The following is a 21,451-nucleotide window of genomic DNA, read 5'->3' as shown; positions in this document are numbered from 1 at the left end:
GGTTGTGACTGCTGTGGAAATAACAACCACTGTGGACCCTGAGGCTGAGGCCCTCAGCCTAAAAGTGGAAAGGAAAGCTGAAAGGAGCCTGCGTCCCCAACTATGGCAAAACTCCCATAGCAGCCCAGGTCTGCCAGTTTCTGGCTTTTGTCAGGGCTCTTTTTAACTTAATTTAATATTTTATTTCTTACCAAACACCTAGAATTCAAGAAGATAGGGCTCTTTTTGACTCTCTGTCTCATGCAGCTAAGCCAAATCCGACTGATCTGGTGTGCAATTTGTTCTCGTCCTAGCAGGAGCATGCGAAAAGCTTCTGAATGAATTTGGACCATGGCTCAGAATCGAGCCTCAAACCAACCCACTTGCCTGGTGTGAGGCTGTGTTGTTTTGTAGCCTCTGGAAACTTTGCCCTGTGAATGGCTGCCCTCCTGCCTCCTACTGTTTCCATGTGATTCCCAACCTCATTCCCTCAGGTCTCTAGTTTCTTCTGCCCTTCATTTGGATTTGACTTTCTGCCTGGTGACAGACCCACTGCCCAGCTTGTGTCACCCATGGCTTTAACACCAAACCCTAAGTCTCCACTCCTGGCTCACTGATCTGTATGTACATACCTTGGATACTCTCAGCTTCCTTCAGTACTGACAAATAAAAACAGCATAAAGAGCAGGAGAGAGACTCCCAGAAGGTCTGCTAACATATCTCTTCTCCATGAGTCAAAGAGACCTGAATTTTTACATGAGGTTAATATAGTTAAGGCCACTCTGTCCCATCTCTCAGGCAGACGCGTTCAGTATTGGGTGAGCCACCAGGGATTGCCAGCCATTTAGAGCCTGCTGTGGAAGGATGGGGTTACTGATTTATGGGGAAACCATTCTGCAACAGACGCAAAGAGGCCATCAGTTGAGAGAAAGCCACGGCCACCTGGCCTTGGGCTCTATCAGCGTGATCCTTGGCCGTTCAGCCTCACCCTTGGGAACTGTTCCTTTCCCAATGCTAGCCTTCATCACCAATTTAATTATGGTTTCTTAGAGATGATTATAGCTTCTCCTGATGAGAACAGATCCCATCAGGCTGAGGTCCACACCTCTGTTGTTGTTACCCCTGCTATATATTCTAACAATTCTAACAGCAGTCACCCCTGCTGTTCCCCGTAGGATGACGCTGGTGTAAAAAGTTTACCATTGCTTCAATGGCCCTTGTAGAGGGGAATTGGGGGTTGAGTCTTTCTCAAAGCGTTCCCACATCGAGGGTTGTATTTTAATTAACCCTCAATCCTAAGCAAATATGTGATAGCCCACTTGAAGGGTGCAGATTTGCTTGCTTGGCAGAAATTCAGGGGCTCCCTTTTAAGCCGGTTGATGTTTCTCAATCTGGGTCCTTGGACAATGGTCAAACAGCAGCAGCAAGCCTCTCCTATCTGCTTGCACAAAGGTGGCACAAATTGCTATTGTTTCTATGACAACTGATGGCTTTTTTCCCCCACTTCATAAAAGCCGCCTGTATGATGGACAGCAGCATGTGGAAGAAATGTGCGAAGCAGTGACTAGCCTGGTAGACTGCCCGAGCAACGTATACCGCGATTTTATTGTCTTCACCAGTCGCGGCTCTTTGTCTCCGAGTTCTTTCCATTGTTTGCCATGCAAGTCACATAGAAGGAGGAATAATAGCTGCTAGGCTGAAGGAAGAGAGACCCCAGCAATTTGTATGCAATCTCATTTGAACTCTTGGATTTGGGAAGGCAGTTTTGCTTCCCCCTTTTTTTTTCTAAACTGCTGCTCAGCTTCTTGTGCTTAATGAGGCTTTTCAGAAGGGAAAACTAGCAAACAACAAAACATGAGTTCTGCCCTTTAAGCAATTGCTTTCTAAATTCTTTATCAGAATATAGTTGTACTATCAAGGTGAGTAAAGAATTTCTATATTTGTAATTTACAGTGCCTTACGTCAAACAGGTCAGATTGTGTGGCTCCTGTAACAGCAGTGGCATTTAACATCCCATTTCAATGAATGAGGGATCTATAGGAAAAATTAACTTTCTGAAGATAATAATTACCTAATTAAGTTAAATATTTCTGGTTGGTGGCTCCCAGTGAGAGGGCTGAATATCTTTGGAAGGGCATAAACGTCAGTGCGAGGTGTGGCAAATCTATTAGACAATCACTATGTCGACAGTCTGAATAAATACAATGACTCCCACAGATTGGTCATTTTATTTTTGAACTGTGACTAGATACTGTTTCAAATAGCAAAGTGCAAATGTATTTTCTTCTTTTCCTTTTTTTTTTTTTTTGAGATAAGGTCTCACTCTGTAGTCCATACTGGAGTGCAGTGGCATGATCTCGGCTCACTCCACCTCCACCTCCTGGGTTCAAGCAATCCTCCTGCCTCAGCCTCCCAAGTAACTGGGGTTACAGGCGTGGAGCTGGGATTACAAGCGTGCATCACCACACCTGACTAATTTTGTATTTTTAGTAGAGACAAAGCTTCCCATATTGCTCAGGTTGGCCTCGAACTCCTGGCCTCAAGTGATCCGCCCACCCCGGCCTCCCAATGTGCTGGGATTACAGGCGTGAGCCACCACGCCTGGCTGCAAATGTATTTTCAAAAGTAGCTAAATTACTAGAAGCTTCTGGCCATTATTTTTTCAGTCAATAGATACAAAACAAACATCTGCTATAATGGGGGAGAGGTATCAACAATTTTTAATGTTAGGTAAGGGTTCTTGTAGGCAAAATATCTTGGAAATTGTACTCTGTAGTTTCCCCAGATGGGTAAAGAAGTTTCAAGAACATTTTGGGAGCTAGGGTATCAGACGTCTAAAGAGGTGTTTAGAGATTGCGTAAGCTGTCTGGGCAGCAAGTATAGAGATCACACTATAGATAGAGAGATTTAGGTAAAAAATAAGTCCTGAGTTCAAGATCAGATGGCCAGAAAGGGGCAGTGTGGGGAACAGTCTTGCATCTAGTTATTGACCCTAGCAGGTAATGTAGAGGTTTGCGTGAGACAGAGAGAACCCAGAAATAAGGGGACTTGACTTAGAGAATCTCTCTGAGTCCTTCTAGCTTTGATATTCTGAGGCTTTGTATCATATAGCAAGCACCTTTAAACTATCTAGGCTGATTGCTTTTGGGGGCTTCGAGAGCAGTGATGGGGTGCAGAGCATGCTACCCCCAAATATGGCACCTTGGTATATTATTTTAAGCTGCTGGAAACTGCAGAAGCAGGATGGTCACTCTCTGACCTTCTTCTGCCTTTCTCCCCTGAAGCAGACCATAAGAGAATTATCTATTTATCTTCTCTAAAAGGAGGTCTTAAGACCCTTGTTCTGGAGGGTTCCTTCCTTATACCCAGAGGGCAAGACGAATCTGAACAAACAGGCCTTGCTATGTTTCCTAAGCTTATTACCATTAGATCATATCCTTTTGTCTTCCAAACTTCTACACACCTGTCCACAAAAATACAGCTTTCCCTTGTTTCTTTGGGTCTTCATTTCTAAAGCTCCCATATCATGTAAAAATTTTATTAAATTCGTTATGCTTTTCTCATGTTACTCTGTCTTTTGTTATAGGGTTCTCAGCTGTGAACTTTGGGATGGGTTAGGAAAAGATACTATTTTTTTCTCCTCTGCAGCAGAAATAATAGCAAAGTTACACAAGTTACATGGCACCTGCACTTGGTTGGAAAACTTGTGGCTTGGGAACTTTCTTGGGAACTTCATTCCATAATCGTGTGTTATGGGTCTGCTCAGAAAAAGACTTCATCTCCTCAATTCACCCCTTTTTATTTTTAAGTATATTAGCAGTAGCAAACATTGCTTGAGGGCTCAGAGCTGGAGAAACTTCTTAGTTCCAAGATTTCAGAGCAGACTCTGCAAAGGATGGGGCAAAGATGCTCTGAAGGATCCCAAATTATTAAATGACCTTTGTATGCCTATCTGTACAATGGGACTCAAGCCAGTGACCCCGTTTTTAAGTTAGTGGTGATAATATCGTATAACTTAAAAAGCATTTTGCCCAATAAATGATAGTGTTCAAGCCTAAGAGTCTTAAGCTTGTTTTGTGAAACCAGCTCAGTCTAAATGATATGGCGAATAAGATAGTGGAAAAAATAAATTATAGCTTTTGAAGGCTTCTTTTTTTAATGAAAAATAGTCATATTAATATTAAACTTATGTTCTCCATGACGTTCATAAGATTTGATATAAAATATTGCCAGCTCATCTGTTGAAAGGCTAAACCCTTCAATTTACCCAATCTTCCCCTATAATTAACATCCTATTTTGCCATTTTCTTTATCTGGAAAACATTTGCAATGAGTGCCACTGCCTCCAAGTTAAGTTTAATTTAGTTTTATCAATGTTTATGCATAGATAATTATTCTTAAGTGTTTAAATGCAAAAATATAGATTTCTTGTTGGTGCAAACTTTTTTCTTTTTGTCTTGGTTTCTCGCTTCCCCACAATCACTCCCATGTCAACAGCTTTGCATGTATTCTTTCTTGTATATTTATCACACACAAATATTCAATTCTATCTATGTCAACACTTGTACACTGACTAGGGTTTTGGAGTATCTCACTCCTTTACCTGTCCTTTATAGACAGGTTCCTTCCTTACCGCCTTTTTGCTATGTACCTTCTTTAGTGACATACAGTTACCAAATCCAATGACTATTTTGTAGTGACCCCTTTTCTAGGCTAGTGTTGATAATATCATATAATTTTTTTTTTTTTTTTTTTTTTTTTTTTGCCATGGAGTCTCACTCTGTCGCCCAGGCTGGAGTACAGTGGAGCAATCTTGGCTCACTGCAACTCCTACCTCCCAGGTTCAAGCAACTCTCCTGCCTCAGCCTCCCGAATAGCTGGGATTACAGGCACACGCCACCATGCCCAGCTAATTTTTGTATTTTTAGTAGAGACGGGGTTTCACCATGTTGGCCAGGCTGCCCTCAAACTCCTGACTTCAGGTAATCTGCCCGCCTCGGCCTCCCAAAAGGTTGGGATTACAGGCATGAGCCACTGTGCCTGGCATAACTTTAAAGCATTTTGCCTAATAAATGATAGAATTCAAATCTAAGAGTCTTAAGTCTGTTTTGTGAAACCAGCCCAATCTAATGATATAGCAAATAAGATAGAAGAAAAAAATAAAATACAACTTTCAATGGCCTCTTTTTTAAAAAAATAAAAAAAGTCATAGTAATATTAAACTTATGTCTTCATGTGATTCATTAAATTTAATATAAAATATTGCTAGTTCATCTGTGACCTCTTGTGATAAGGAAAGCAACTCCTGTTATTAACAGAACTGTGCATCATATATTCTAAAAGGCAAAAACTTCTTTTTTTTTTTTTTGAGACAGAGTCTCACTCTGTCACCCAGGCTGGAGTACAGTGGCACAATCTCGGCTCACTGCAACCTACACCCCTTGGGTTCAAGCGATTCTCCTGCCTAAGCCTCCTGAGTAGCTGGGATACAGGTGAGTACCAACACTGCCGGCTAATTTTCTTATTTTTAGTAGAGACAGGGTTTCACCATGTTGGCCAGGCTGGTCTCGAACTCCTGACCTCAGGTAATCTGCCCTCCTCAGCTGCCCAAAGTGCTGGGATTACAGGCATGAGCCACCGCGCTTGGCCATAAAAGGCAAAAACTTAATAAAGAGATATTTAATGTTTCTCTCCCATGATTAAATATTGTAATCCCATTAGAGATCCTATATTGAACAAATACCATGATGTCTCTCAAATGGTACTGGATCCTTGTCAAGTAGCCCCTCCTGAGGTTCCACTGGCTTGTGACTATGAGTTCCATCTTCATCTCTACCACCTGTCATAAGGTTTCATACTTTCTCCCCGACTTCTGATCCAAAGGCAGCTCCTGGAGGGGGTCTTATGTTGTATTCATGTGTTTAAAAATAACCCTCTGCTTTTGTTGTGTGAATGACTGGGGTGTGGTGACCCCAGAAACTTATTGGTGAGCCCTAGCCTTCTTCCTTCCTGCATGCAATTCAGTCCTTGTAGAAAGCAAAGTCTTGTTTTTATTTTTTATTATCATTATTATTTTTTGAGACGGAGTCTTGCTCTGTCGCCCAGGCTGGAGTGCAGTGGTGCGATCTGGGGTCACTGCAAGCTCTGCCTCCTAGGTTCACGCCATTCTCCCAACTCAGCCTCCCAAGCAGCTGGGACTACAGGTGCCCGCCACCACACCCGGCTAATTTTTTTTTTGTATTTTTAGTAGAGATGGGGTTTCACCATGTTAGCCAGGATGGTCTTGATCTCCTGACCTGATGATCTGCCCGCCTCGGCCTCCCAAAGTGCTGGGTTTACAGGCGTGAGCCACAGCACCCGGCCAAGTCTTGTTTTTATTATGTAAGATCTGTGTATGCCTCTCATCCCACCCCAGCACTTAACCACTGATATGGTTTGGCTGTGTCCCCACCCAAATCTCACCTTATAATAATTCCCACATGTCAGGAGCGGGGCCAGGTGGAGATAATTGAATCATGGAGGCAGTTTCCCCCATACTGTTCTCATGGTAGTGAATAAGTCTCGCAAGATCTGATGGTTTTTATAAATGGGAGTTCCCCTGCACAAGCTCTCTTGCCTGCTGCCATGTGAGATATGATTTTTGTTCCTTTGCTTTCCACCATGATTGTGAGGCCTCCCCAGCCATGTGGAACTGTGAGTCCATTAAACTTTCCTTTATAAACTATCCAGTCTTGGGTATGTCTTTATTAGCAGCATGAGAACAGACTAACACAACTACCTTCTTAAACCTCTCCTCACTTGCCTCTCAGGAACTTTTACTTGATTGTCACCCTCCCTACCTCTGCCCCAGGGATGCTATCTTTCATTTATCCTCTTCTCTACACATATTTGGGAGCCCAACAGCTCCTAGGACATTAACCATTATCTTTTGCAGCAACTCCCAAATATCTCTGTCTAGCCTTGCTCTATCTTACCTATAACATGAACAATCAGGTGGATATTTCAATTTAGCTGCTCCGCTGTTGCCTTCTCTTTGACATGAAACTGTCAATTAATTAATTAATGCTCCCACTTCTTTATTTACCTTTTATCAATTCTGTGTTTAAAATGATCATTCCTGGCACTAGGTGCAAATTATTAGAATTATCTTTCTCACTTAATCTCATATCTATATCTGATCTATTGCAGTTTTAGTTAAGATAATGCTAATTGATATAGAAAATAAGTAAAAACATGGATAATAACTCGTGATAGCAGCACATTTCTCAATCATATTACATCCCTAATAAGAGTCCCTAGTCACTGGGTAGCTCTCCTTTAAACAGGGAGAAGGGACCTGAGCTCCTTCCATCCTTTCACTCTATCATGTCCTAGGCTCTGTGGCTGCTTGATAGAAGGGGAAAAGAATAAGGAGGGTAAGGTGTGGGAGGTTTTCGGCTCAGACCTGGAAGTGTTGCCTTGCCCCTCACTTATGTTATGCTCCTTTGGCTGGAACTCAGGCACCTCACCAATGTAACTGTAAAGGTGATTGGAATGTATAGTTTAGCTGTGTGTCCTGGAAGAGGAACAAATGCAAGGAAGCTGGCCAGTCTCTTCCAGTTGCCAAATCACGCAGATTGTTCTTCTGTAGTCTTTCCCATCCATGTCCTTTGCCCATTTCCATGGCTACTGCACTAGTGCAAGCCGTTATCGTGTTGTATGTGGAATACCACAATGTTTGCTGAATGATTTGTCTTCTAAGTTGTTTTTCTATGTCTAGTCTTTTCCCCTGTAATGAATTTTGATCCAACAACCAAAGTGAGCTTTTCAACTTACTCAGTGACTCCATGTTGCATAGTGTTCAGAGCTCTCCAAAGTCTGCCTCTATATTCTTATTTCTCTTGATTCAACTTCATGGGCCCTTTTGTACCGTCAAACTGATCTATTTAAAGTGTCTGGTCTTCAGGTTCTTCCTCACTCAGTTTCTTCCACCTAACTTTAAACGGTGACATATTATAGCTGAGTGAATAAACTGACTTAGGGGTCAGAGTGTCTAAATTGTGGTGCTGCCACTAATTAGCTGTGTGATTTTTCTATGCCTGTTTTCTTTTGAAAAAAAAAATCAAGGTATAAAACCTACCTGTCCATGTTTAGAAGTATAAATAAGTTTGTATAAATAATGCCCTGAGTTGATTGGTATTCACATAATAGTTATTAAATGAGCAATTTGCAGTTACTAAGAATGTCTTTCTCCATTGGTAACCACTCAACTCCCACACTTTAGTCAATATTTTGCCTAAGCATCTTCAAAATTTTGAAACCTTCCCAGTCCGTTCTATCCCAAAATGATCTCTTACTATTGTGAATCATTGAATCTACTTATTTGGCAATTAATCTTGTAACAGTTTATGATATTTTTATGTGCACAGGACTTTTAATGTTATCTTCTGTTGGAAATACCTTTCCTGTGAAGTTCCCCTGCTTGCCAATGAGATTTGGAGAACTGACTGTGGCTTATGTGTGCTTTAATCTTCAGTGCCCTGCATAGTGATGTTTTTTGGTAAGCATATCAATAAGAGCTCTTTAATTTAGTAATAATAAATACATTTCTAGTGTTCATTGTTGCAGTCCTCGCCATGAAGTGAAGCAACATGTAAATGTTTATTTGGTAGATTTTAAGGTACCAGTTAGAAGGTTTTTGCTACTCCAAATTATGAGAATCCAAGCTCATAATTATGAAGAAATTGATGGAACTGTGAATACTGAGCTTGCTGGCATCCTGGCCCCCCACTGGGGCCATTTGAACACTTCACATTAGTAATCACTTCCTTGCAGGGTAGTGTGGGCCCCCCATGAGCAGTTAATTAGGGGGAGCAGGTTTATTACTGCAAAGTGGTTGAGTTTAGAACAAGCTAAATAAGAAGATTGAAATCATTTTAGAAGAAACATGGGATATTAATACATTGGCTGTAAGTAATGAAAGATAAGGATAGCATTAGATTCTAGCAACAATATATTAACTGCAAGGGAACTAATTTGTAAATGAGTGCTTTGCCTGTCTCTGAGATGGATTTTCATCTGATGAAAGGACCACGAGAATGGCCACCACGGTGACACCTTTGGTAAGATTTGAGTGTAGTTCTTAGTAGCTGCGTTGTCTGGGGCTCATTGCAATGTATGGACTTGGATTCTTTAGCAGCGGAAGATAATACCCTTGAGGCAGGGGAATAGGGTCTGGAGGCAGGGAAACTAAGGACTTCCTAGAACTAAATCCCAACCTTCTTCACCCACGTAAGTAATTTTGTAACTTTACCTTAACTATGGCAGAAAACATCCTCTTCATTTGCATAGGGTGTACAGCGAGTAAATAATTTTGTAACTTCATTTCCTCTTCATTTACATAGGGTGTGCACTAAGTGACCAATGGGAAACCTCTAGAGGCTATTTAAGCCCTGGAAAATTCTGTAACCAGCACTCTTGATCCGCTTGCTTGGGCTGCTCCTACACTGTGAAGTGTGCTTTTGTTTTCAATAAATCTCTGCTTTTGTTGTTTCATTCTTTCCTTGCTTTGTTTGTGCATTTTGACCAATTCTTTGTTCAAAATGCCAAGAACCTTGACACCCTCCACCAATAACACCCTGGAGAGGGTCAAAGAGAAGTTTCTTTGTTTTGTTTTGTTTTAAAAATACTTCATATTCCTTTAATAGACATGAAAAGAAGTCATTGATGCCTTCTGAGAGTGTGTTTTTATGACATGCCTAGGAGTGGATGCCAAACACAATGGGGTTTCCTGGCCTCCTTAGGTGGATGGGTATGGGGCAGAGGGAGTAATAGTGGTGGGAGTTTTCCAGGGTTTTGCTTGCCCTTTCTGTAACAAGGTGGTATTCAGAGTGGGACAGATACTTAGGAGAGGAGCTTGGAGGGAGGTAGATGAGGAACCAAAATCTTTTCCCTTGGCCCTAATTTGCTCCTGAAATTATCCCACTGTCAAGGCAGGAAGAAGGAAATACGGAGCCAAAAGGGGTAGTGGAGAGAGGGGAAAAAATCACCATTGTTCCATGTGGCTGGGTTTTGACAATACTTTATAATAAAGATTTGAAGGCTGCTCTCTGGAGACTATCCAAAGAACAAGCAGTGTTTTGTGAAACCATGTCGAATGTTAAGGGGACATTTGAGCTTTCTTTAACATTTACCTTTCTTTCTTTTCTGATTGACCTCAAATTTGAGTTACATTAATATTATTTAACGTAGTCCAGATCTTTGCTCTCCTTGCTAAATATCCTACAACATTTCCTTTAATTTTATGGAAAGAGACCTAGAGACATGAAGGTAGATTAGTGATTTACTAGATCTACAAATTAGTAGCAAAACCAAGACTAGAATACAAAACTGGGGGTGAGCAATTATTTGCTTTAACTATTATATGTTCTTTGTTACCAGTGAAGAGCTTATTGTGTTGCTAAGATACAGTCTGGTCACCATTGAAGGGCATTGTTCTATGTACAATGAAGACACTGGGCTTGATTCATTGCCTTGGGGTCTTAATCATATTATTTATTTCTCCAGTTCACAAAATTTTATAATTCACCATGGGTGTTTTAGTTAATTAGTACAAATTGGAAAGGTCTTATAGAGTACATAATTATTTCCTACAGGACCCTCTTTGGTGATTATAAATCCAGTTTCAGTGAATCTTGACAAGGATAAAAGCAATTACTTCAAGTTCGTAGAAAACCTCACAGTTCTCATGTTTTTCAGTATTGTCCAGTAAATTCTGCATTATAATTTTAATGTCAAATTATATCTTTTGAATTATACACACCCCAACATGCATGGATAAACTTAGAAACTTAGTAGGGTCCTTCTCCAAAGACTTATTCACTAAATCTCTAGACCTCTTCTTTGCATCTTAAATACCCAGGCAACAAGAATTGGTAGAGACACTTAAGAAACTGTAGAAAAAGCCAGGTTCTTGTCACACGACCAGGAAAAGCTAGGCACGAAGACACTTTGAAGTGTGAGGGGGAACGGAATGTATTGGACAAAAAGGAAAGGGAAAAATAACTCTCTGCAAAGCTAGAGAAAGTCCTGCTAGCAGGTTTCCCATCTCACAGATTGGATCCCAGGTTACTACGTGGGAACCGGAGAGACCAGGCTCCTCCCCGTCCTCCCAGTGCGCAGGCGGGCATTATTCAGAAAGAATCAGCTGGGAAAGGGCAGGCTTCATCCGGACCAGCAGTCTGGTTTTTCAGCTTTAAGCTGCTTTAGGCTTTAAGGAGGGGTTTCGCCCGGGGACCTTTGGCTAACTCCTGTCGCTGTCGAAACCAATATTGCATTTTTTTTCTTGCATAGAAATTCTAATGCGCGGTGGCTCACGCCTGTAATTTTAGCACTTTGGGAGGTTGAGGCAGGCAAATCACTTGAGGTCTGGAGTTCGAGACCCGCCTGGACAACATGGTGAAACCCCCCCCCCCCCACCCGTCTCTACTAACAAAACACAAAAAATTAGCTGGGCTTGGTGGCAGGCGCCTGTAGTCCCAGCTACTCGGGAGGCTGAGGCAGGAGAATCGCTTGAACCTGGGAGGCGAAGGTTGCAGTGAGTCAAGATTGTGCCACTGCACTCCAGCCTGGGTGACAGAGCAAGATTCTGTCTCAAAAAAAATAAAAATTAATGCTAATTTATTCTCTAGTCAGATTTTATTGAAATGGAATGCAGCTTCGTTTACGATTTTTTTTAGTGGTATTAACTATTTTCTATCTACCCATTTGTTAGATAATGAACAGTAGGTAGTTTTTCTTTCTCACTGTGAAGCATAAGGATAGAATGTTCCAAGTTTGTAAAAGCGTTAGTGCCATTTAGAATCCAAAATGTGAAAAGTTCAACATAATTAACACAGAGTAACAGTTTGCTTCACAGCATTTTAAAATTGACATATCATAGACAGTTGTACTGCTTCTGAGTTTGGTAACATTAATAAACAAGTACTTGTAATTTAAGATTAATTATGAATCCATCCATGAGTGATTTTCTAATGAAGTCAAATAAAGAAATCAGCAGTTGGGAAGCATTCTTTAGTTCTTAATTCGGAAACTAGCAGCAAGTTAACAGTCATAATTTTCATCCAGTCCTTCCCATTGTATTGCTCTTATGTAATAGTATGATAAAGTCATTGTGTTTGGAGAATGACCAGTTTGACAGCACAGTACTTGGAGCTATGAAATCCTTTTCTCTGCCACTCTCAGAAGCAGTGCTATTCATGTAACATACTTAGCACTTGGCAGAAAGAAAAGGCTTTGAGATCCTTGGATCTCAACGTGCTGTAGAAAATTATAGCATATTTAATTCTTCCAAAGAAGAATATGGGAAGACATGTGACAAATACTATTGGACTCATTTTACAGGTAGAGACATTTGACAATGTAGCTGACTTAGTCAAAGCACTACAAGGAAATAATGTAGATGCTTATTTCCATATTTCCAAAAGACAAGTGAATAACCTACTGATCAAACAAAGCTGAATTCATTACTTGCTGATATAGGGAGAGCACGCCCTTGACAATGTCTAAGGTTTCAGAAGATAGAGCTTAGGGGCATAAATTTATAGGGTTTGGAGGTCTGGTTGAAAGTAGGTTCACTTTCAATGTAGTGGTCTGATTGGATCAGACAAAGTTCAGATTATAACACTTTAGGATTTGTAGACCAATAATTCACACTTTTACTTTCCTGGGCAAGAATTTTCTGAAATAAATAGTAGAGGCATATTGACATAAGAACCTTCATTTTTAGGCCTGATAATTCAGTTGTGGAAGAGCAGTCCCATAGGATCCTGATCAGATTAGTTCAGAATTTATCCATCTATCCACTCACCTATCTGTCTGTTCATCCATTTATCCATCTGTCCATTCAACCAATATTCATTAAGCAGTTCTTATTTTTCAGGCACTGTGACAGATACTAGGGAGGCAGACATAAATGACATAGTTTTTGGCCTTATTGGGCTCGTAGTCTAATGAAGACCACCGATACCTTAATGACGGCTATTATTACTAGTAGTATTGTTACTTATTTTTATTTTTATAGAGACAGGGTCTCCCTACGTTGCCCAGGCTGGTCTCCAAGTCCTAGACTCAAGGGATCCTTCTGCCTTGGCCTCCCAAAGTGCTAATATTACAGGCATGAACCACCACGCCTGGCTGACCTGAAGAAATGGTTATGATAGCAAATGCTGTTGTGGTAGGAATAAAATAGGGGGAGATAAGATGAGAAAAGTAGGTTGTTGCTTAATTGTAAAGGGCCTCAAATGCAATGTTCAGAAAGTCTAGCTCTGTTTGGTAGGCCAGGAATTATTACTCTTGGCTGCAATTTAACATCACCTGGAGATTAAAAAAAAAAAAGATAACGGCCCCACCCAGACCAATTAATGTCAGAATCTCTGGGATAGGGTCTGGACAGTTAATGCCCTGGTAATTCTACTGTATAGGTAGGACTGGAAGACCCTGACAAAGTGACTGAGGTGCCATCAAGGTTTTTAATGAAGTCAATGACAACTTTTGAAGTGTGTACAAATGATGGAGGATTGAAGCAACTAGAGATGGAGACCACTTAGGAGATTCTTGCAATATTTGAGGTGTGATCTCAATGGAGGCAGGGGCAGTGACTCTGAAGAAGCAGGCAGATTCAAGAGGCACTTTGGAGTTATTTTTGATTCTCCTTTGATTAGCTACCTCAGTCTTTCACTTTCATCACAATGTCTTGCAAGAACAGAAAAAGTGCTCAAAAATGCACGAACCGAATTAACAGAAATGTTGACATTTACTGTGCGAACAGAAGCATAGTAGAGGGTAAAATCAATCTCACACGATGTGACTTTTTTCGGAGGAAGAGTGTGGGACTTGGGAGTCAAAGCACTAAGGGTTGGGACTTGGCTTTGCCTTTGATAACTTGCTTGAGCTAAGTAAGTCCTAAACTGCCGAGGACTTGGTACAAGGAAGACCATGTTTTCTGCTCTGAAATCCTGCCAGGAAAGGATGTTGAACATTAAGAAGAAAATAGATAACAAATTGGGCCTAGGGGAACTCTCTAAGCCCAACACTAAAAGATTTCTCTATGATTGGGATCTTAATGCTGTCACTACTCTAGAAATTAGGCAAAGGGCTCCTCTAAAGGCTTGGTTCTTAGGCCCCCAGCCCTTGTCCTTCACGTAGCTCTTGTCCTTCACATCTTCTGCGTTGCCCCTTTCCTGAAGGGTCTTCTCAGTGCAAAGGGTGGCAGGCATTCTTTAGGAATGGCACAGTGTTGCCAAAGTAAATAGCCCCTACTCTCTGTCAGGTACTTGCTAATAGTTTCTTGCATTATTCAATCCTCACAGCAAAAGGAATAATAGCTAGTGCATGAATACTGTAGCTTTCTGCTACTGACCATAGCAAGGCATTAGTGCAACAGTCCCATAAAATAAGCTAGTAAATTTCCTACAAATTAGTGGGAGAGAGCCACAAAGTTAGGGTTTATTCAATCCTCACAACAATCCTGTAAGTGAGAATTAGTCAATCCTCACAACAATCTCGTAAGTCACATGCTATTATGATATCCATTATACAGATGAGTAAACTGAGGAATTTTTTTTTGAAGCTCTGGTTTAGATAGAGTCTCGGTTTCTTACCCAGGGTGAGTGCAGTGGCGTGATCTCTTTTGACGGTAACCTCTGCCTCCTGGGCTCAGTTGATCCTCCCACCTCACCCTCCCAAGTAGCTGTAATTACAGGCATGTGCCACCAAGTCCAGCTAATTTTTGTGTTTTTAGTAGAGACAGGGTTTTGCCATGCTGGCCAGGCAGGTCTCGAACTCCTAGCCTCAGGTGATCTGTCTGCCTCAGCCTCCCAAAGTGCTGGGATTACAGGCATGAGCCACCATGCCCAGCCACATGTTCCCTTTAATTAATATACTTTATCATATGTCATCTGAGAACACAGCCTGATATTAGGTGCATGGAAGGATACAAATGTAGTGGTGCCATTGGTTCTTCTATTATGGGAACTTGGACAGGTTGTTTTATCTTTCTGGAAGTCATCTACTTTGTAAGTTGAGAGGATGAGACTCAAAAAAGATGACCATCTTTTGTTTACTCTACACATTGTAGTCACAACACACTCTCATTAGCAACTTCTCTCATTGAGCACAGTGACTATTGTTGAGGAATTATTTAATGGATTCTCCACCTTTTTACCTTAAAATTCCTGGACTCAGTTATTTTCCAGTTTCTAGAACATTTATTCTACATTTGTGGTATTTGCCTTCATGCAAAGTAGTTGTGTGAGGCATCTAACAGCTATTCTGAGATATTTTATCACAATTTTCATGACAGGAAGATAAAGTATAGTGAAATACTTTAAAAACACTTCTTATTAAACATATGCTTGTCAAGCTATCTTTATGTGCTGGCTATTCTGTGAGGCTCCTTGGAAAGTGTGGAGAGCAGGAGCAAATCTGGATCTTACTCCTGCTTTCAGTCAGGTCAGTGAGGCAGACACTTAATCGATGATGGCACTAATTGATATACAGTTATAAACACAGGTAAATTCTCTGAAGGAAGGGATGCGTTTCTGTGAAAAACTAACAACGAAGCTGACTTAGACTGGAGTGGCAAGAAATCTTCTGGAAGAAGGTGATGGTTTAGCTAAGACACAAATGATGAGTAGATTATTAACTAAGCTAGAGGTAGGAGAGGAGAGAGGGAGCCGTGGGAGTGGCATGTGTTAAAACCTTGTGGTGGAAGAAAATTGCTGAGCCCAAGGAACTGAAGGAAGGTCAGTGGGGCTACAGAATAGAGAACAAGGTAAAGGATGGTATTACTTGATGCTCGAAAGTGAAGAAGGGCCAGAAATGCAGGACTTTTTAGTCTACACGAAAAATTTTGATCCTTAATTTGCAATTTGTGGGGAGTAAATAATGGTGTTATAAGGGGCAACATCATCAGACTTTGGTTTTGAAAACATCACACAGGCTGATATGTGGTGAATGTGCTGGAGGAGGTTAAGATACAGGCAGACCATCTAGTAGTAGGCTTTGCAAGAGGTGATGGCAGCTTGGGTGAGGGTAGAAGCAGTGGACATAATAAGGAGTGAACATATTTGAAAAATACTGAAGCCAAGATTCTGGTATATTAGTCTGTTCTCACACTGTTACAAAGAAATACCTGAGACTGGGTAATCTATAAAGAAAGGAGGTTTAATTGGCTCAGGGTTCAGCAGGCTATAAGGAAGCATGGCTGGAGAGGCCTCAGGAAACTCAATCATGGTGGATGGCAAAGGGGAAGGAGGCACGTCTTACATGGCTGCAGCAGGAGGAAGAGAGCAAAGGAGGAAGTGCCACACATGTTTAAACAACCAGATCTAATGAGACCTCACTCACTATCACAAAAACAACAAGGAGGAAATCCACCCTTAGGACCCAGTCATCTCCCACCAGGCCCCATCTCCAACACTGGAGATTATTTGACATGAGATTTGGGTGGGGACACAAATCCAAACCATATTATCTGGCTTGGTGCCATTCACTGAAATTGAGAACTCTGGGGTAAGATTAGGTTTTAGGGACAGAGCATGAGTTTTGCCTTGTACCTATTGAGATTGGGTTGCCTCCAAGACTTTCGATTAGCGATTTCATGGTTGGAGTTAGGCATCTTGTTTGAGAGCTCAGAGGAGAGGTCTGGGTGGCAGTATGTGTTTGAGAGTCTTAGAGACTAGAGATGCTGGGAAAAAGCATGGGTCTAGATGAAATTGCCTAAGGAGAGAACAAAGAGTAAAAAAAGGTGGTAGAGGGCACAGTCTTGAGGAACTCTACCATGGGGACTGGCAAAGGAAAAAGAGACAGCAAAGCAGGCAAAAAAAAAAAAAAAAAAAAAAAAAAAAAAAAAAAAAAAAAAAGAGAGATGTGAGAGGAAAACCAGGCCAGTGGGGTGTCCTGGAATCTGAAGGAAGGAGTGTTTTAAGTTGAGGGAGCGTCACATGTTGTCCTAAATGCTAAAAGGTGCCCTTTGGATTTGTTGACTTGGAAATTAAATGCCGTGGCATGTTGGTCACAGAGACCATTTAGGAGTGAGTTTTAGTGAGTGGAAGGTGAGAAAATGGAAACAGTGGTTTAGACAACTCTTTTAAGAGAATGGCTGTGAAGAGCAGCAGCGAAATTGAACTGTAGTGATGAGAGTTGCGTTTTTTTTTTTTTCTTAAGATGGTTTAATCATGGGCATGTATAATTGTTGATGAGAGGGATCCAGTTGAAAGGGAGAGATTGATTTCTGTAGAAGACAGAAGGTCCCAGGGATGAGGGAAAGTGAGTTTTCCAAAGCATGGGTACATGAATGGGCCTGGGAGGTGGGTCACTTCCTCTAACATAAGAGGAAGAATGAGGCAGAATATGGGTACACATGTTTGGGAGATCACTGGTTCTCTCTTTCTTATAATTATTTACTCATTATAATTCTTTCAATCCTAGGCTTTCAGGGAGGGAAGAAATGTTTTTCCCCAATTATTTTGCTTTTAAAATTATTCCTTCTTATTTTAAAGAGCACTTACATTCTCCTTAAACCTTCTGTTTTCTTCATTTTTGTTTCCAACAGTTTCATTAACATTTTCCTTTATTCAAATTCCCACTCATGATCTCCTGTATAGGACTGAGGCAAATTGCTTAACACCTCAAAATTAAACACTCTCACAAAATATTTTTGCTGTTTACAAAAAGATTCAATATAAGAAAGATGTTTATAATTTTTTCAGAAATTGAATATACATGACAAGTGATTCAAATGCTGTATTTATAATCATTACCTTCAGTTCTTAGATTGAAATAACCATTCTTATTAGTTTCAGCAAAACCAATTAAGCATGCAACTTTATTGAAAGGAATTGTGACTTTGGGAAGCCACAAAGGAAATAGAAAAATGAGTAATTTCAAATATATAACACCTCAGTCCTTTGTGTTGGTGAAGTCTCCTTAACCTTCTGTGAGAGGAAAACCTGCCTAGAATTCTAATTACTGTGCCTGAAAACTAACAAGTATACATTCTAGTCAGAGCATTATTTGCAATTTGATTGCTGAGAAATTGATCAGTTCCATTCAGGAGTAAGGCATCCTGTTTCCAAGACAACAAAGAGTTGGACTTTAAAATTATTGATCCAGTTGCTTTGGCTACCATAATGGTGAAACGAGATTGATGGACCATAATCTGACAGTTGCTGGGAGATTCCTTATTAGTCTTGAGCTTCCTACTTCAGGAGTAACTGTACATAATTCCTAAACCTTTACAGCCAAAATGAATCCTTTTTGCTGATCATCTTACAGAAAGAAGTTTCATTGGAATGTAATTCTGTTTTTCCAACTTTAGTCGGACATAGGCTGCAAAATAAATCTGGGGAGTAGAAATGTTCTCTCTCAGCTATTCCTCATCACGAATTCCCACACTGTTTCCTTTAAAAAAATGACCTGCTGCAAAAAACAATTACTCAGGAAGACAGCTGATTCCATCTCCTTTCTACTCTTGACCAACCATGCAATATATTTCCAAATAGTTCATCACTCCATAGTTCTTTCTTGAATTTTCTCTCCAGCATCCAACATTTTGCACCAACTAAAGTGCCAGGTCCTTGTCTGCCTGTCCTATATTTTTACAGTTACACTGACTTGGGGGATTGTTCTTGATTGTTTACTGCATTAGATGGTCATCATGTTTCCTCCATTCCTCACAGGTGACAGTATATACATCCAACAACAACCAGTGAGTCTATTGTCTGGGAAAAAGAAGAGCAGATCAGGTCATGCTCCTAAGGAATCGTTCATCCTGCAGCAAATGCAATTATGTGGTATTCAGTGACAACAATACATCCACCAAGATGAGGGCATGGAATTTGGCAAAAGACCTTTTCCCTAATCTGTGAACTTATTTATGACAAAAGTCTGACAGAATTATATAAATGAAACCACAGTTATCTATCAACAAATTCTGTTCCATAAAAAACCCCGGTTGGGTGCAGTGGCTCACGCCTGTAATCCCAGCACTTTGGGAGGCCGAGGCAGGGGGATCACGAGGTCAGGAGATCCAGAGCACAGTGAAACCCCGTCTCTACTAAAAATACAAAAAATTAGCTGGGCGCGGTGGCGGGCGCCTGTAGTCCCAGCTACTCAGGAGGCTGAGGCAGGAGAATGGCGTGAACCCGGGAGGCAGAGCTTGCAGTGAGCTGAGATCGCGCCACTGCACTCCAGCCTGGGTGACAGAGCGAGACTCTGTCTCAAAAAGCAAAACAAAACAAAACAAAACAAAACAAAACAAAACCCCACAATTTTCCTGAGAAAGCTGAACTAGTTCTATAGGTTGAAGTAAATCTAATTTATTTCATTTCATTTTAATTCAGCAAACATTTCTTGACTACTAACCCTGTACCTGGTACTGTGATAGGTGTCGTGAATGCAAATCCCAGCACTCAAAGGACTTACTGTCTTCTGGGGAAGAAAGATAATTAAACAGCTACAGGACAATGTGATGCTTGCTATAACAGAGGAAAACACAGGATGGTTGGGGAGCTGAGTAAAGGGAATACCTAACTTTTTTTAAGAAATAATTTTTTATTTCAATAGCTTTTGGGGTACAGTGGTTTTTGGTTATACAGATGAACTGTATAGAGATGAAATCTGAGATTTTAGTGCACTGGTCACCCGAGTAGTGTACATTGTACCCAATACATAGTTTTTTATCCCTTGCCCTCCCTCCCTCTCCCCCTTCTGAGTCTTCACAGTCCATTATACCACTCTGTATGTATTTGCTTACCCATAGCTTAGCTCCCACTTAATAAGTGAGAACATACGGTATTTGGTTTTCCATACCTGATTTACTTCACTTAGAATAATGACCTCCAGCTCCATCCACAAGCTGCAAAAGACATCATTTTGTTCTTTTTTATGGCTGAGTAGTAATGAATACCTAACTTTTGAAGGAGGCATTTATCAGACTTCAAGGAGCAGATGACGTGGCACCTGAACTTAATCTTGAAGGGTGAGGTTGGCCAGGCTGACATAGGAGAGGAAGAGAGTCTAAGTTTCAAGAAAATATATGCAAAAGCACAGAAGCACCGAAGAGCATTTTTATGTAAAGAATGGCCAGTCACTGGGGTTGGCTTCAGGCTGATGTGCCTCTGGAGTTTACAAATAGGACAGGTGACAGGGATGTAAAATTTTCCAAGAATCTTTCACAGAGGAGACTGGAGTTGAGTTTATGCTTGGAAATGGCCAGCTGAAGGGTAGACAAAAATGAGAGAAGGGGGCATCCTAGATGGGGAAGGGATATCATCAGAGGCATGTTTCTCAAAGCTTTTATTGTCCTGCCACATGTTGAAAATATGAGTGTTCCTATTGAAAGTGAATGCCAACTCCCCAAATACAACCTGTTGAGAAGACAAAGTTTAGTTATTGTTTACCACCTATACAGAACTTTGACGGTATCTTCGAAGGTGAAAGGCATGGTGAGAATTTACTGAGGATGGTAATTTTGGTTTAAGCCAAGTACTTCAATGCGGGGATTTTATTAAGATTGGGTAAGGATCATGACACAACAGTCCAGGATTGATGGAAACAGCAAGGCAAGGATTTTGAGGCAAGAGATTCAAAGAATCTTAGAGCACAGACTGTCAGTACTTTCCATTGAAGAGTCAGTGGGCCTGTTTGGAAGTTTTGACATGAACAATCAAAGCAGTGGCCTGGACAACAGACATCTGGGAAGGTAAAGTAATGCTCGTGTAGTAGAATAGTAAAGTCATATGAATGTAGACAGTCACATCTGGTTTCCATTCTTGGTGTCCCTACTGAGGTTATTTAGGTTCTCATTTCATAGTGCACACTGGCATAAACAGGGGAAGCAGCCCAGGTAGAATGGACCACTGATGGGCTTCGGTCAACCTAAGCCCTGACCTAGCCAATGTGGGGGCAGGAGAATACATTCCTTGGCACATCTATAACCCCTCTGTGCCCCAAGTGATCAGCATACTGACTTAGTGTCTCTGCCTTATGGAAAGAGATAAAGACAGAGTCTTTGTGGAAGAATTGTTTGTAAGAACATAAAATTGGAAATAACCTCAACATCCATCAACAAGAGAATGGATGGGTAAATTGTGGTATATTCAAATAAAATGAAATATTGTACAATAATGAAGAAGAATGAGTAACAACTACAAATACCCATATATGACCTATAAACATACGCTTGAGGGAAAAAAGGATGTTGCCAAATATATATGCACTGTTTTAACCTTTATATACATAAAAGACTTCTATAGAATGTATGCATGGACAATTATGAAAAGTATAATGAGATGCATGTAAAAAATAACAATCTGAATAGTGGTTACCCAGGGGACTTCAACTGCAATGGTAATGCTATTTTTAAAGCTAGGTGATAATTTCATGTGTCTATTATATTCTAAAGTTGGGGGCATTAAGGCCATTGAATAAA

General features: G+C 40.8%; 1 long non-coding RNA gene across 1 annotated transcript in view; it reads left to right on the top strand.

Moving 5' to 3' along the window:
- The window catches only part of LOC129144118 (uncharacterized), a 79,893-nt gene that overhangs the window by 1,944 nt on the left and 56,498 nt on the right, over positions 1-21,451 (top strand). The window contains exons 2-3 of the long non-coding RNA XR_008548304.1: positions 5,355-5,471; positions 8,388-8,518. This is a non-coding gene — a long non-coding RNA (uncharacterized LOC129144118). The remainder of the gene's footprint in view (positions 1-5,354; positions 5,472-8,387; positions 8,519-21,451) is intronic.

The sequence above is a fragment of the Pan troglodytes genome, chromosome 1, assembly GCF_028858775.2.
Source record: "Pan troglodytes isolate AG18354 chromosome 1, NHGRI_mPanTro3-v2.0_pri, whole genome shotgun sequence".
NCBI lineage: Eukaryota > Metazoa > Chordata > Mammalia > Primates > Hominidae > Pan > Pan troglodytes.
This window is presented reverse-complemented; position numbering and strand designations above follow the sequence as displayed.